We start from the raw sequence: 17,989 nt of genomic DNA, 5'->3' as shown, positions 1-17,989 counted from the left end.
TCGTAGAAGTTAGTAGGCCCAAGAAGCTACAAAGCTCTGTTAGAGTTTGTAGGGACCTTCCTTATGACAATAATTACAAATATATGTATTGATTTGTTTTTCTTTCTTACAACCAAACTCTACATAATAGCAACAAGTTACTAGATGTGGGAAACTAGTGGGCTCCAGTATTGCAGAAATAATGCTGCAACTCCTGGGAGTCCCTTCTTTACTTTTATCAACCCGGTAGTTCGTAACAAACTTGGAAGCGACAGTGTTGTATGCACAAGTACTATCTCTTGCCGTAGCTGTCACTTGGTCAGCTGGCACAAGTCCGCTAGGAGCTTAAGCCAACTTCTATGAGCTTTGAGAAGAAGCTTTTTAACTGATGGACGAAAGCTAACTCAAAGAAGGTTGATATACTTGCAGAAAGAAACTGGAAAGCTGAAAGGAAATGTAAACCCTAGCAAACCCTAATTTTACCAGCTAGCCCTACTGACGCAAGAAAGAGGATGCAAGCTAATGAAAGAGATGCCATTGACTTTTAGGAAGGTAAAATGCATGTGCCTAAGCTACTTCTACAGTAACATCTGAAGAAAAAAACATCTTTTTGTATTTTTTAATAAGTTGCCAGAATTATCGTGCATGCGATTTAACTGTTTTTGACTGTGCAGAGGTGGATTAACAAGAGTAAATGCTATGAGGAGGTCGGGAAGGTTCAGAGAGGGCCTAAGGGGTCCCTAACACCCTTCCAGAGAGTTCCACAGAGTTTGGATATCAAGAAACCTCATTCGTGAGCTTCTACAGGAAGTCTGCAAGGGTTCTACAGGATGTTCTGGGATTTCTACAGGATGTCTGTAATTTTCTACAAGTTGTTCAGAAATGGGATTTTGGAGGATGGATGGAGGAGGAAAGATGAAAGAGTAAGTATGGAGGTAGGATAAGGGTGTGAGGAGGTCCAGGACTTGGTGGATGGAGCTAAGGAAAGATGAAGATGGCTGGATTTGTTCAAGTAAGAGGGAAGCAATGTTGCACAAAAATTAGGGTTATGTGAGCAAATGGCAAACATGAGGCAAGAATCCGCGTTAGGGTATGGAGCATATGGGATTGATGGAGTATGGGCAGATAGAGAAGTGGTATGGGTGCTCTGCAAGTTGTTTCTTCAACTGAACCAACGAAGACTTGGAAAATCAGAGACCTAGTTACGTTAACCTAATCTGATCTAGCTAGCAGTAAAGAGAATGAACATAAGTTTAATTGCAATGAAACCCTGTATATTAACTATGCAACGAAGCAATCAAGAATCTGAACATGTAACCAACTTCTGCAAATAAAAATCGAACACTAATGATTGCATGGCAAAGCAAAGACAGTGTTTTTGTTGGCAGCAAGGTCACCTTGATCCCAGCTCCTGATCCCACTGAGGGAGAGGTGAAATCAGAGGTGCTTGATGGCCTTTTTCTGAAGCTTTTCCCTGTCAATAACCTATCAACTCGAACATCAAAAGCCTTTCTAATCATCAACAATGACCTAGTTAATCAATAAGATTTTAATCTACTTAACAGAAATTATTTTGCAAAGACATAAAAAAAAATAACAGTACAGAAAGGAGGCCTTGGCACTTGGGTTGGGCCCAACCCCAAGAGCTACAGGCTCCTATAAAGAACTCAGAATTGATGCCAAGTAAAGCTGCTTTTCATTACTCACAAATAATCATCACAAGAAAGTTATACAGCAGTAGCTACAAGAAAACGCGCTGAGAAAATGAGAGCACTATAGTGCAAAACCCAACAGTTACAAAAGTAAACTACGAAGGCTGAGGCCTCCCTATTTATGCCCTACGAGGGTCCTAGCAGCCCTTCTTAACCCAAGGGACTCGGTTGTTCAAACTGCCAGTAAACAGTCACTCTTCACAAAGCTGCTCGGATGCCTTTAGGATTCGTTTTGGTGGCCTGCTGAGCTCCGAGTTGAGGGTGGAGATTTTGAGGAAGGGCCATTTAATGCAAGAGACAACCTCCCTACGAATCCTCACCCTTGCTTCCTCATGCTTGGTTGTCACCTGGCTCATAATTGCTTGGCTTTGCTCCAAAATTTGTCCAAAAAACCTTAAATAACCACATATTAGCCTCCTTGGTAAAGTGACTACCCTTATTCGTTCAAATAACATAAACATACTCAAAAACATGCATAATCTATGAAAAATGGTGGATTGATCGAGGACAATTAGGCAAAATGAGCCCAATAAGTTACCCAAGTCGGGGCTTATCATCACCCCCCTGCTAAATGGGTTGCTCATCCTCTCAGCAACTAGTCCAGCTCATCATCCTTTATGGCTTTGACCGCCTCCCTCACATCCCAGGCCTCCGCGGTGATATCTTCCTCCCGGTCGTGAAATCTTGCTTTCCTTTCCACTTCCTCTCACTGTCTATTTTCCTCCTCTTCCTTAACCCCTTCTAGCAATCCCAAAAGCAAAGGAGGACTTAATTTCAGGCCAATCCAATTGGCCTGTATATTTTGCATCAACTGTTTGTAGAGAGGTACCCTTTCCAAGGCCTCCCTCATCCTAGTGGAGAGTGATATTCTCTTATATTCAAGCTGTGAGGCAGAGTGTTCCACCGCCTTGTGCAGGCATGAAGGCAGTTTTCCCCCAACAGTCTCTCCATGTCCTCAAAGTGGGCAATAGCTTGAGCTTGTTGCTCAATGTATTCTGGTAAATCCTGAGGGTTGTCGGCCAAGTGCTGGTGGGTGCTTATCACTACTGAGGGGTCATCCGGCTCTGCTCTGATCATTAGTGGCTCACTAAGTTCTCTGCTCATAATACTGCGGACCTCTGCTGCTCTATTTTCCTCATGATTCATCCAAGAGGCCATGGCCATAAGTTGGACATCTCCTATCACAGTGTTGGGATCCCATGCATTCATGTTTGGAAGGGCTAAGTTGTGCAAATAAAACTCTGATAATTTGGCATTGTCCTGTGATGAACTACTACCACATAAAGCTGCAAATTGGTGATAATTTTGCAATGGAGTGATGCCCCTCTGGGCCAAGGTGTTGATTTGAAACTACAACCACTGATCCTTAAGGTATAGGGCGTATGATTTGGCAGGCTGCCTATACTGAAGAGCTTCCATTGCCCAGCTGGCCATGCAGGCCAGTTGGGCCTCCTTGTCTTGTACCTATTGTTTCAGAGATTGTCTCTCCTGGCCTACTTGCAATTCCTTCTCTTGTAGTTGTCTATTTAGTGTCTCAATTTCATCCAGTAACCCATCTCTCTTATGATGTTGTTCACCCAAGATGTGAGGCTTGTCTTCCTTCTTCTGTCCCTATAACTGTAGTTGTTTTCTAAGCAGCTCATTTTCTTCCTGTAGCTTGGCCCGCTGGCAGCTCTCCACATGTCGTACCATAGCCAATTCCCTTCTCGCCTCTTTGAGTTGTTCCTCCAGGGGACCTATATCTGCCACACCCTTGGACTTAGCGATCTTCATCCAAGTGTGGGTCCTCACTCTCTCTTCTTCTAGTGCAAGGAAAAGTGGCACTGTGAATTTTTAGGGAATGATCTTTCCGGCCTCTAAGAAGTTATAGTAGGAGCCCAAGTTGGGCTGGGGGCTAGGTTCCACAATGTTCTCCACTTTTTCTTCCTCCTGTGGTGATTTAGGTGCCTCCCCTTCCATTTCTTCAGTCTCATTTAGCCTAGCCAATGTTTCCTGTAGAACAGTCTCAGCATCTTGTAGAGAGGCCTTTGTGTCCAACATTTTCATTCTTTCTCTCTAGGTGGATGTCTTCGAGCTTCCCCGTTCATAGGTGATGGATGCCTTTGAGGGAGACCTCTCCTTTTGTGTAGCTGGGGTGTCTAAAATCGTGATTGGCTCTTTTGACAGTGGCTGGGGTCTGCCAGTTTTTATCCGCATGCTCCTTCTTGCCTTAAAATACATGGAAGGCTCCCTCTTTCGCTTCCCTTTTTGCTTTGGAGATGTGCTCAGGGTAGCCAGCACAGCTGCTGCCTCCCTGGCTAAAATCTTAGGCGATTTTTCCTTTTGTTGCCCTATTTCCAAACTTCCTGTAGAAACTGTTTTCTAGCTTCCTGTAGAAACTGTTTTCACTGTTTTGGTCTGCTTGGCTGGGGGTGCCTTCCCTTTTAATTTTGGTGTGGTTGTCTTGGTTGTGTCCTCACTTGATTGGACATTTTCAGTCCTCTCTGCCCTACTCTGCAATCGTTTCTCTCTTGGTGTTTGTGCCTTTGTTCCACCCACAGTTTTGGGCTCAGCAGCTTGGCCCTTCCCTCGTTTCTCTTCTTGTTCTTTCTGTGGTGGTCTGTCCTGTGTTTCCTTACCCCGAGCTTTCTCTTCTACCTCAATGTACTCCCTTTCTTCACTGCTGGATCAAGTGAGTTCCTCGGCTAGAATTCAAATATCATCATCCTTGGAAATGTTGCGGAAAATCTCCTAGGAGAGAGGGACAGTGTAGGTATGGAGGGCGTCTTCCACTAGAATCTTGATAAGCCCATGATGGGCTAGCTGATCCGGTGTCCCTTCCTTCAATTTTGTGCCACACTCAATTAATGATTGTAGGAGGAAATAGGGGATGCTTAACTTTTGTTCTGGGGGTAAATCCATCCCATGTCTAAGTTCACTTAGCAACCGGAAGTGATAACCGTAGACAATACTGAACCGCCCCTCACAGGTAATGTATTTCATGATCTGAAGACTGACTTCGCTCCAAAAAGGATGTAAGCTAGCTCTTCGAACCCCATTCTTATCTTCTGAAAACTATTCCTTTGGTAGGAATAATTATTTCTTGGCTTTTTGGCCCAATGCCCTCTCCTCTTTGCTCCAGGGTATCCCCAATGGCAGATCAGTGACTCGACTAATGAGTTATGAGGTAAGCTTTAAGTTCAACCCTCTGAAATTTACAGTGGCCAGTGTCTTTGATTTAGGCTGCAGGGACATTAAGAACTCTTATGTTACCTCATCGTCATGACCTTGAATTCTGTCACAAAAGGTCATCCAACTGGCACGAGTGAATAGGTTCACCACCTCGGGAGTTTCTCGCAATTTCCTAGAATCCGAGGGTTCCTTTCTGATAAACCCTCCTGGCATGGTGAGAGTGCTCTATTTTGGCTTGTTCTCTGATCAGAAAGGGGAATTTTTTTTATGGTTTCCTCCCCTGAACTTTGAAGACAGTATCCCTCAGGTGTTTATGTTTCAACCTTGCACCAATTCCCTGGTTTAAAAAAAAAAACTCAACTGTCCGTGTACGGAAGGAAGACTTGGGTTTCCCCAGACAGAGTGCAGAGCTCAATTTCCACCCCCCAGCATACATATAACCATGTAAAATTCACATTTTTCTTACACAGATTAGCCCTGACAGTGCTTTAACTTTTCTACAGGAGGAATTTTCTTCAGGAACCGTGGAGAAAAACTTGGACGCAAAACCAACGAAGAAATTTCATGCAACCACAAGTAAACTGCTATTTTGACTCACAGGAAGACTTGTCTCTAACCCTCCAATTCAAGACAGCTCAATTCACCATGTTTTCGACATACACCATGCATTGGAAGGGTGTTTTCGAGCCTACCTCTCTTCGAAACTCCAATTTCGACGTAGAAAGTCCAGGTTTCTCTGCTCTGGGAGGCTATGTCGTGTTCCCTATAGAGCTTCTTCCTGTAGAACGCTTTGCCAGCTTCTAGAGGACGTTATGGCACTTCTAAACGAGCCTGGGACGTGGGAGAATTTTGAAATAGGTCGAGAAGCTCGGGCTAACAGACTGCGAAGGAGGAGGAGGCATACTTTGCTGAGAATGGTTGCAAGTGTAAATGACAGCGGGTAACGTGAGTTCTTCGGCCAAGAATTTTTGAATTACAGCGCAATTCATGGCGAGGGGGTGAGGTGGCCAGGCCAATCCGTTAACCAACGTCATGGGCATCATTCCTCTGCATGTCTCTGACCGCCATTACCTCTCCTCTGACGTTAACTGCTGCCACCCTGCCAATCCTGCCGATTCTCCCCAACTAGACACTTCCCACGTGTCGGCTACACGTCTCTGAACCACGAAGCCATTCGACTGACTGTGGGTGGCCAGTTGACTGGCCATCGAATTCGTTCAATCTGAACCATTTCACAGATATGTAGTTTTCGGAATATAGTCTATACAATTTGACGAATAAGGTTAGACACTTACCTGTGTGGTCGTGGATATGTTCTGCAGGCTTCAGGACTTGGAACGACGGCTTCGCTCGCTACTACTTCGTGCACAGGCATTGGAACTCCTTCTTTAATTGGTTGACGTTGTATACACGGCTTTGGGACCCGATCCTTTGGTTGTAAACGCTGCATGCACATGTTCTATCTTGGTTCAGCTGTTGAGGATGTGTTCACGTCCAAGCAGAGCTTTTTACATGCCCCTGTGTCGATTTTAGCTGCTACTGACTCCAGAGTGTCTACTCCAGACAGATCAGCTGCTACAGGATTCCTGTAGGATATCCTGTTGCTGCTTCTCCTCCTGGGATGCATTCTTAAACGAGCAGGGTTTTATTCGCTGATGAAGAGTCCTGATGGAGCTTTGACAGGTAGAGTGTGCGAGCCTTTGTGTGCTTGATTTTTCACTTGGGAAAAAAAATTCAATCTGAGGAAAACAGAGTTTCTTGCATGACTGCAGGAACACATAACCAGATGGTTGCAATGGCGGTGGAAAGGGATGAAACAGGTCATGGACGGAAGAGAGGGGTGGCTGCAGGCCTAATCAACAGACTTCAAGCTTCAAATCCCCTTCTAAAATCGAATTTGGCCTGCCCGAAGGCACTACAGGATGTTTCCTATAGAAATGCAGAACTTATTATAGAAATCCCCAAAACTTCCTGTAGAAAGCCCAGAACTTCCTGTAGGAGGTGGAATCTCGACCCGAATGTGTTAAAATCCTGGGAAAAGTGAGTGGCTATGGGGGTGTCTTTAAGGATGTCCTGTATCCTGGTACGGACCCCTGTCTTTGTTTTGCGCGGCCTTCTTTATCTGCAATGTATTCCCTGCAACCTGCAATAATTTTACAGAGATTAGACCTGTTTCTTTTTTATTTCTTTTTTCTTTTTTTTCTCTTTTTTTCTTCCTTTTTTTTTTGAGAGACAGCAAGGGCACCTCCATGATGTTTTCACCCCCATTATCTTCCCTGGGCGCCTCAGAGAGGTTTTCACCCAAGGATCTTTTTTTTATTCCATTTCTTTATTTTCTGAGGGACAACAGGGGCGCCTCCATGAGGTTTTCACCCCCACTATCTGCCCTGGGCGCCTCAGAGAGGTTTTCACCCAGGGATCTTTTTATTCCTTTTTTTTTTTTTTTTTGATGATCAAGGTGTGGCCGGAATAGAGGCAGAGCCCTGCTCTACTACCAGCACTGATTTTTCCACAGTTTCAATGAACTCCTACCTCGAAAGGGGTTTCCTGTAGATTTTCAATCGATGCCCATTGACAAGCATGGGGATGGCTTCTTCATCAATGGTCCTGATAAGGACTGAACCATTGTCATTGCATTTCTCCACTGTATATGGTCCTAACCATCTTGTCCTCAGATTTCCTTTGAAATCCTTGTATCTTGAGTCATACAGCAGTGCCCAATCTCCCGGCTGGAATTGCTTTTCATTAAGGTGCCGGTCATGCCATATCTTCCTCTGAAGTTGAACTACTTCTAAGTGGAGGAGGGCCTGCATTCGCTATTCATCTAATCCATTCAGTTGCAGTAATCTTTCACGTTGAGCATGTCTGAGATCTAAGTCCAGCTGAGCTACCACCCTCAATGTATTGTACTCGAACTCTATGGACATCAAAGCTTTCTTCCCGTAGACCAGATCATAAGGTGTGAAACCTGTTGTAGTCTTCCAAGTGGTGTTGTAGGCCCAGGTGGCCTCAACCAAGCGATCTGCCCAATCCTTTCTGCTGTTGCTCACCGCCTTAGTTAAAATCCTTTCCAATGCTCTATTAGTGACTTCCACCTGCCCATTTGCTTGAGGATGATATGGGGTGGAAGTCTTGTGCTTGATCTTGTGATGAGTGAGCAAGTCTTCAATCAGGTTGGAGGTGAACTGGCTTCCTTGATCGGTGACTAACTCTTTTGGGTAGCCAAACTTGTAGAAGATATTTTCCCTTAAAAACTCAGCCACCTTTTCTTCTGTTGCTGCTTTGATTGCCTTTGTTTCTGCCCACTTTGTCAGATAGTCGGTGCACACAATGATGTAAGACCTTTGCTTTGAAGGATGGTTGATAGGACCCACAAAATCCATGCCCCACTTCTCAACTGGCTTGAAGGTCACTTGAGGTTGGAGAGGCATTTCATCCCTTGGAGTCGGTTTCCCCATCCTCTGACATCTGTCACACTAGCTGATGTATCTTCTGACATCTTGATGAAGAGTAGGCCAATAGTATCCTGCCTGTAGAATTTTGAAGGTAGTCCTTTTTGTTGCAAAGTGGCCTCCACAAGGTCCATCATGACAGGTTAGAAGGATGTCAAAGACTTCCTCCTCCCTAACACAACACCTCAAGATTTGATCTGGGCCAAGTTTAAACAGGTTGCCCCCGATCCAAGTGAATGGGGCGCTCTTCCTTACAATTCTGCTCTTCTCCTTTGAGGATAGATGCGGAGGGAATTGTGCTGAGACCAAGTAATTTTCTATATCAGCAAACCATGGAGAGAGTACTGAGATAGCAAACAGATGTTCATCTAGCATCTGGTCATCCACTGTTCCTTCTTCACCTGCAGGCAAATCCAATCTAGACAAGAAGTCAGCAACAACATTTTCCTTACTTGGCTTGTCGACAATAGTTAAATCAAATTGCTGCAACAAAAGTAACCATCTAATGATACGAGCATTGACATCAGGCTTATTCATTAAATATCTAATCGCAGCATGATTAGTGTGTACAAATGTTTGATAACCGGTGATGTAGTGTCTGGACTTGTTTATGGAATGGACTACAGCCAGGAACTCTTTCTCGGTTACAGTATAGTTCATTTCTGCCTTGGACAGGTTTTTGCTGACGAAGTATATGGCATATGGCATTTTCTCTTCAACTTGTCCTAAGGCTGCCCCTATGGCTTTGTTCGAGGCATCAGTGTGGATGTGGAAAGGTAGGGCCCAGTTTGGACCTCTCAAGATCGGGGTGAACACCAGCTTATCTTTCAACTCTTCCAGAGCCCCTTGACAGTCGTCAGTCCATTTGAACTCAACATCTTTCCCTAAGAGGCCAAACAATGGCGAGGCTAGCTTACTGAAATCTTTAATAAATCTTCGATAATATCCTGCTAAGCCTAGGAAACTCCGAACATCTCTCACCTTTTGAGGAGGTGGGACCTTCTGGATGATAGCAATCTTGTTAGGATCCACCTGTAATCCTTGCCAAGAAATGGTATGGCATAGCACGGTCCCTTCAGTCATCAGGAATTCACATTTTTTGGGACTGAGGGACAGGTTCATATCAATGCACTTGGTTAGAACTTTTCCCAGATTAGTCAATGCTTCTCTGAAGTTGGACCCATAAGGAGTAAAGTCATCCATATAGATTTCTGCCGAATCGTGGACCAACTCAGAGAATATGCTCAATACTGCTCTCTGGAAAGCGACAGGAGTGTTGCATAGCCCAAAGGGGAGGACTCGGTAGGCAAAGGTACCCCATGGACAAGTGAAGGTGGTTTTATCTTGGTCCTCTAGGTTGATTTGGATCTGATTATACCCGTTGAACCCATCTAGGAAAGAGAAGAACTTCTTCCCTGCCAGTCCATCCAACACTTGATCTATGAAGGCAAAGGGAAATGGTCCTTCTTGGTGGCTTTGTTAAGTTCTCAGAAATCCACACAGATTCTCCACTTCCCGTTCTTCTTGGGCACAAGCACTAGAGATGAGACCCACTCACTATCGGAGATGGGGTAGATGAATCCTGCATCCAACAATTTTTGCAATTCTTCTTTGACAATTTCTTTAAGGGTTGGATTCATTCTCCTCTGAGGCTACCTGACTGGTTTACAATCTTCTTTAATGTAAATGTGATGGGTACAGACCGAAGGGTGGACTCCTTTCATCTCCTTATAGCTCCAAGCAAAAGTATCCAGATGATTGTTCAGTAAGCTACACAGTGCCTTCTCCTGGGAGGGAGATAGGGAGGAGCTCATCTTTAAAGTTCTTTCGGGGCCAAACTCCACATTCTTAACTCTGGGAGAGGTCGGATCAGTCACACAGAGGTCCACTAAAGTGCTGGCTTGGGTATCTTCCACCAATTCCTCTAAGGACAGTGCACTGGGAGGTGGATTTTGAATCAAATTCTCAATCAAGTCATCCTCGGTTTGAGGGCCTCCCCTGGTGGTTTCTACTGTGCACAATGGTGTCGAGTAGACCTCATCCTCATCTCCCTCTTCCAACCAGAGTGGTAATTCATGTTCTAGCAGAGGTTGGGCAGGAGGGTATAAGACTAGCTGCTTGGACATGGGCCCATTTTTTATGGTCATGCTTCCAGCTCGACAACTGATGTAAGCATCCGCAGTGGCTAACCAAGGCCTTGCTAGAATGAGGGGGTATCCAGTGAGCTTTGCCTTTGGCTGAAGGACCAAGAAGTCCGCAGGGTACTCCCAAGAGTCAACAGAGACCAAGACATCTTCCACAATCCCTTTGGGAGTCACGGTGGAGCGATCTGCTAACTGCAGGACTGTTGAGGTCTTCCTTAAGCAACTCTGAAGGTTGAGTTTAAGCATGGTGTCCCTGGTCATCACATTAATGGCGGCCCCTAGATCAATCAAGGTATGGGGGATTATGGTGCCATTGATGTGGACATCAACTACAGGACTCCCAGGGTCCAAATACGTTAGACAGATGACTTGCCCCAACATTAGATCGAACAGTTGTCCTATGACATTGATAGTCGAGGCATCTCTCTTTCACCTGCCTGGGTGCCTGAAACACTTCTCCTTAATCAATTTGTTGTATATTGGTACATCTTTTATGGCCTGGAGAAGTGGTATTTTCACACACAACTGTTTAAGTTCTCCCAGAAGTTCAGTCTCCTCTGGGTTTGGTTGCGTGGTTACTGTTAGTTGCTCAGGAAAGGGTGGAATGGCTTTGGGTTCACTTTCCTGTTTCTCTTCCTCGTCCTCTGGGGGAGGAGGTTGGCGATCTGGAAGGGTCTTCCCAGATCACAGGTTGATCTCCTGGATCTCCACAGCATAGGTAGGGCATGTTGTCTCCCCAGTGTATACCTGTTGGGCTTGTCGGTTGTTGGGGTTCGGGTTCGGTTGAGCAGGCATCTGGGGTTGTCTTGGAGGAGCAGGAGGTAATGGTTGTGGCTAAACCGGTGGTGGAGGTAGAATGGCGAGAGGAGAGTTGTATTGGGGCCTCCACCTCGGTTGAGGTGCATTCCACTGAGGTTGTGGCTGGACATGTGAGTGAAACAAGTGAGCAGAGGGTTGAGTATGGTATTGAGATGGATAAGACCACGGAGGAGGTGCGGACCAGAAAGGATGAGCAGGGGGACCCCAAGAAGGTATGTGAGCAGATTGGTTGGGGCTATAATAAGCTTGGGATGTCCCTTGCATCCCCTACTGGTAAGGTCTGGGCCCATGCGGCCTCCTTTGGTTGAGGAAGTAGAGAGGTTCAGTGGTTTCCTCAGTCCCTTGGTACATGGCTTTAAATCCAGGTAAGGTTGGGCATTGGTTTGTGGGGTGGTTTTCCTCACAAACGAAACATACCTCTACTGAGTGTAATGGACACTCGTTCTTAGGGTGCTTCCTCGTACATCTGGGACAAAAAATGGCCAAAGCCCTCTCAGCTTCCTCTTTATTTTGTTGGATTCGGAAAGTGTCAAGTTGCATGGCAATGGTCTGTCTCATCTCACTTTTGAGGTCTTCCATCTGATTAGCAAACTCATTCTTGGAAAAGGTGGTACTAGCTGAAAGTGGATTCCCCCTACCTCTTTTCCAGGCTTCCCTAGAATGGTTTCTAAACATAGTCTTTATGTCCCCATAAGGTACTTGGTAGATGTCTCCTCCAGCTAGCATGTGAAGGGTATCTAGAAGATCTTCAAGGACTCCTCAGAGCAGAACCAGCTTTAGAGATTCAGGGTCAAGTGTGCACCTACTATCTGACAAAGTGGGCAGAAACAAAGGCAATCAAAGCAGCAACAGAAGAAAAGGTGGCTGAGTTTTTAAGGGAAAATATCTTCTACAAGTTTGGCAATGGCGCCAAAAAGATGGTGGGCTCCAGTATTGCAGCAATAATGCTGCAACTCCTGGGACTCCCTTCTTTACTTTTATCAACCTGGTAGTTCGTAACAAACTTGGAAGCGACGGTGCTGTATGCACAAGTATTAGCTCTTGCCGCAACTGTCACTTGGTCAGCTGGCACAAGTCTGCTACGAGATTAAGCCAACTTCTATGAGCTTTGAGAAGAAGCTTTTTAACTGATGGACGAAAGCTAACTCAAAGAAGGTTGATCTACTTGCAGAAAGAAACTGGAAAGCTGAAAGGAAATGTAAACCCTAGCAAACCCTAATTTTACCAGCTAACCCTACTGATGCAAGAAAGAGGATGCAAGCTACTGAAAGAGATGCCATTGACTTCTAGGAAGGTAAAATGCATGTGCCTAAGCTACTTCTACAGTAACATCTGAAGAAAAAAACATCTTTTTGTATTTTTGAATAAGTTGCCAGAATTATCGTGCATGTGATTTAACTGCTTTTGACTGTGCAGAGGTGGATTGGTGAGAGGAAATGCTATGAGGAGGTTAGGAAGGTTCAGAGAGGGCCTAAGGGTTCCCTAACACCCTTCCAAAGAGTTCCACAGAGTTTGGCTATCAAGAAACCTCATTCGTGAGCTTCTACAGGAAGTCTGCAAGGGTTCTACAGGATGTTCTGGGATTTCTACAGGATGTCTGTAATTTTCTACAGGTTGTTCAGAAATGGGATTTTGGAGGATGGATGGAGGAGGAAAGATGAAAGAGTGAGTATGGAGGTAGGATAAGGGTGTGAGGAGGTCCAGGATTTGGTGGATGGAGCTGAGGAAAGATGAATATGGCTGGATTTGTTCACGGAAGAGGGAAGCAATGTTGCACAAAAATTAGGGTTATGTGAGCAAATGGAAAACGTGAGGCAAGAATCCACGTTAGGGGATGGAGCAGATGGGATTGATGGAGTATGGGCAGATAGAGAAGTGGTACGGGTGCTCTGCAAGTTGTTTCTTCAACTGAACCAATGAAGACTTGGAAAATCAGAGACCTAGTTACGTTAACCTAATCTGATCTAGCTAGCAGTAAAGAGAATGAACAGAAGTTTAATTGCAATGAAACCCTGTATACTAACTATGCAATGAAGCAATCAAGAATCTGAACATGTAACCAACTTCTGCAAATAAAAATCGAACACTAATGATTGCATGGCAAAGCAAAGACGGTGTTTTTGTTGGTAGCAAGGTCACCTTGATCCCAGCTCCTGATCCCACTAAGGGAGAGGTGAAATCAGAGGTGCTTGATGGCCTTTTTCTGAAGCTTTTCCCTGTCAATAACCTATCAACTCAATCTGAACATCAAAATCCTTTCTAATCATCAACAGTGACCTAGTTAATCAACAAGATTTTAATATACTTAATAGAAATTATTTTGCAAAGACATAAAAACAAATAACAGTACAGAAAGGAGGCCTTGGCACTTGGGTTGGGCCCAACCCCAAGAGCTACAGACTCCTATAAAGAACTCAGAACTGATGCCAAGCAAATTTTCTTTTCATTACTCACAAATAATCATCACAAGAAAGTTATATAGCAGTAGCTACAAGAAAACGAGCTGAGAAAATGACAAAACTATAGTGCAAAACCCAACCGTTCCAAAAGTAAACTACAAAGGTTGAGGCCTCCCTATTTATGCCCTACAAGGGTCCTAGCAGCCCTCCTTAACTCAAGGGACTCGGCTGCTCAAACTGCCAGTAAATAGTCACTCTTCACAAAGCTGCTCGGCTGCCTTTAGGATTCGTTTTGGTGGCCTGTTGAGCTCCGAGTTGAGGGTGGAGATTTCGAGGAAGGGCCATTTAATGCAAGAGACAACCTCCCTATGAATCCTCACCCTTGCTTCCTCATGCTTGGCTGTCACCTAGCTCATAATTTCTTGGCTTTGCTCCAAAATTTGTCCAAAAAACCTGAAATAACCACGTATTAGCCTCCTTGGTAAAGTGACCACCCTTATTCGTTCAAATAACATAAAAATACTCAAAAACATGCATAATCTATGAAAAATGGTGGATTGATCAAGGACAATTAGGCAAAATGAGCCCAATAAGTTACCCAATTCGGGGCTCATCAGAAACCATACTCCCATTTTATTAATGAAATAAGAGGGACAAATATAAGTTAATATAATACAATTAATGATGTAATATCAATATTTCCTTTTAAAAAACCATTCATCCATTTGCAACATCCAATATGGGAATCACATAAGGGTCAAGGCATATCAAACATAAGAAGCACATAATAATTTTAAGACAAGCACATCAATAATCCACAATTTTACAACTCAAATGCCATATCCTTCACTTTTACAATATGATAATTATATACAACAAATAAGCATGCAATAGAAATTTACAAAAAACCCAATATATCCGGCACCAAGGGGTGGAGTCTTGGTCTCAACTTTGTTGGTTCATGCACTCCCTTTTTGATGTCAACATACACATGTGAAGGATTTTGTGTCTTGATTGAATGTCACTGACTCACTTGTTAACTTCCTAGCATACTCCTTGGGTACTCTTCTTCCCCACAAACCCTCAAGTTGCAATGGGGTTGTAAAGTAGATGAATAATACTAGCTAGTGCAGGAGAGCACTCCTGGCTCAAGAGTTCCTTCTCTAATGACCTCCACTACACCAAAAAATTTATAGACACCATAGTCACTATCACAATAGCACTATGTAACTCATCCAACCGTAGGGAAAAAAATCCCTCTCACGTATTTTTCTCCTCCTTTTATAGGAGGTTTCATAGGTGACACTTGTCACTTTATGTAAAAAAAATTACTTTTTATTAATCTAAAATTTTGATTAGTCATCCATCCATTTGTCAGCCTCTCACCAAGGCTCTCCTAAATTATTTATTTTAAATTCTTATTAAAAAGCATAATTTCCCTCAGCCCAACATGACACCCTATTTCTTCTCTTAGTTGTCTTTTGATCCCCCTTTTATACTCCTTATTTTGTGTTCATTACCGAAGTCAAATGGTAGGTCTTAGATTTGGTTCCCAAACTACACCCTATTTTATCTCAAATTGAACTCTTAGATGGAGATATCTGTGTTGGGTCTTGCCACATGGAAGTTCTCTCATGAAACTAAATTTTTCTAATTTTAAATTATTGTTCTTTAATTTCATTCACCACCCTATTTTCTTAATGAGGTTAAACTATCCTAGGGTTGATGTTTCTATTAACTCTATGTCCCTTTACCATTTTTCTTATTATAACACTTATATACTTTGGATTTATTTTAAATGCACATTATTTACCTAAGATTTCTCAAATGTGGGAATGGTAGAGTGTTGTAGTTGTAGTTAAACCTTCTAATATTTTCCTCTCGAAATTTGTGATATTTCATTATTTTTTTCATTATCGTTAAGAATTGATTGAATACTCATGATTTTTTTGAAATCCACTCCAAGTCTTAAACATTCAGTTTGTTGAGCCTCACAATTATGTGCCCTTGTTTCACTTTGAATGATTATTGTACAAAGTATAATTTGGAAATCACACTGGGTGGTGGTGTAAATACTTAGTAATTGTCAAATTCAATTTAACAACGATAATGATCTAAGCCTGGAGATATATAATGGTCATCGGGCTTGTCACAACTCTCTACTCAATGCACATACCATCACCCAACAATATCATACAGTTAACACTTTTCTGATCCAATGGCCACAAGCCACATCAAATGGCAAGTCACGTGGAAAATAAAGTAGCCTTTGCAATCTTATGGGATCAAATGACCAACATAGAGCTAATCAAATGATTGTAATAACACATCATATGGGAAGGCGTAGCCTCAATACCGCGACCCTCACCATCTGATGAGATCCGACTGAAAGGTGAGTAGATCAACAACGCACATGTCGCATTGGGAAACAACATGGGTGAAGTTTATAGGTCATGACTTGACTCAATACATAGGATGACTTGTGTTGTGTTAATCAGATGGCCCAAATTCAAAACCAGGTCATTCACATTTTATTTTTCACTTAAACCTAATAATTATCAGGGAGGGTAGCGTACTAGCAAATTAATACATAATACACAATCCATTAATAGACTAATAATATGACTTTAAATGCTCATTCGCGCTATATGTTGTCATTACAATAGATTTTCCTCCGTGTTTTCAATTTTTGGGATTTCAACAGGAAATCGAGTTAAGTATTGGGGGTTTCCGCAGTGCATTATATTAGATATCATTTTTTGGGATTCAACTGCGTTAAGTAAGTCATTCATCTATGACCATTTCCATGAGAGGTAGTCGTAACTGACTAATTTCTCATGATTTTTTGAATAGTCCACTTAGCACTCATTGCATCGGGTGATGCTCACAGGGGTGAAGAAGTGGGATTGAAACTAGTGAAATAAATCACATAGCGTCAATCATCACTTCCGGGGCTTGCACCTGGTAACCAGGACTTCCCGAGAGGTCACCCATCCCAGATCGCCTCTGGCTCTGAGCACGCTTGAGCCAGAGGTGATCTGGGATGGGTGACCTCTCGAGAAGTCCTGGTTACCAGGTGCAAGCCCCGGAAGTGATGATTGACGCTATGTGATTTATTTCACTAGTTTCAATCCCACTTCTTCACCCCTGTGAGCATCACCCGATGCAATTAGTGCTAAGTGGACTATTCAAAAAATCATGAGAAATTAGTCAGTTACGACTAACTCTCATGGAAATGGTCATAGATGAATGACTTACTTAACGCAATTGAATCCCAAAAAATGATATCTAATATAATGCACTGCGGAAACCCCCTGTTAGCACCTAAATCTACCCTAGGCTGAAGGAAGGCAAAATTCAGGGTAACCACAAACCACACTCAGTCTGGTAGCTAGCCCTACCAGAACAGGAGAGGGCTCTCTCCGAGTCACGCTCAGTGAATAGATAAACGAAACAGTCTGAGATGACTTACAGTGAAATATTGATCTTAGGCTAGTAAGTGAATATGGATACACGAAACAATTTTTATGAATGACTGAGCTTCTGGGATGTTATGGGACCAACGGACAGCAATGAATAGAGAATTTAATACAAAGGCACAGATTACTCCGTGAGGCAAGACAGGCGGAAAGTGTAGCAATTTAGTTCGAAATAATGCGAAATGGAGAGATTGCTTAGGAGAGTGAAAAGGGCATAAGTACATGAATCCTTTTCAACAGAAGAAGAACACTGAACATGAAATTTTCCCACAGGCAGAGCAATAAAATTGAATTCTACCTTATCTAACTCAGAAAATTTCACTGGAAATGAATATGAATTGAACTATGAACATTACAAAATACATATGAAACATAAGAGACACATTTACTACACTCACAACCACATGAATCTCATGAAACAGAGCCGTTGCCTTTCATTAATTCTCTGTCAAAAATATACAGTGAAGAAACAGAGTTTCTTTCCCACAGTCTCCCAGAAGTTACAAGCCAACCAACCCTTTGCAAATGGTTTGCATACAATATATAGAATGTGCCATGAAGAGATAGAACACCCAAGGGTTGGGGAGTTACTCGAATCATTACAAAATGGAGATGAAGAGCCAACCATCAGCTACAGGTGCAGCGTTACAAACATGACAAATGGCTTGGGTGACCGTTTGCCTTCCTTCGCCACTTGGATAGAAGCCAATCTGGAGAGAAAATACTTTAAATGCCGCCTTAGGTGCCAAAAAACTGAAATGTAGATGAGCGGGCCCACTTGGAGAAGTCGTGAATCGAAATTTCGCGAAACAGAGGCAAATTTGGCATTTTTTC

The sequence above is a fragment of the Pinus tabuliformis genome, chromosome 1_2, assembly GCF_031772625.1.
Source record: "Pinus tabuliformis cultivar Carrire ecotype Pingquan chromosome 1_2, CPIR1, whole genome shotgun sequence".
Lineage (NCBI taxonomy): Eukaryota > Viridiplantae > Streptophyta > Pinopsida > Pinales > Pinaceae > Pinus > Pinus tabuliformis.
Note: the sequence above shows the minus strand (reverse complement) of the source record.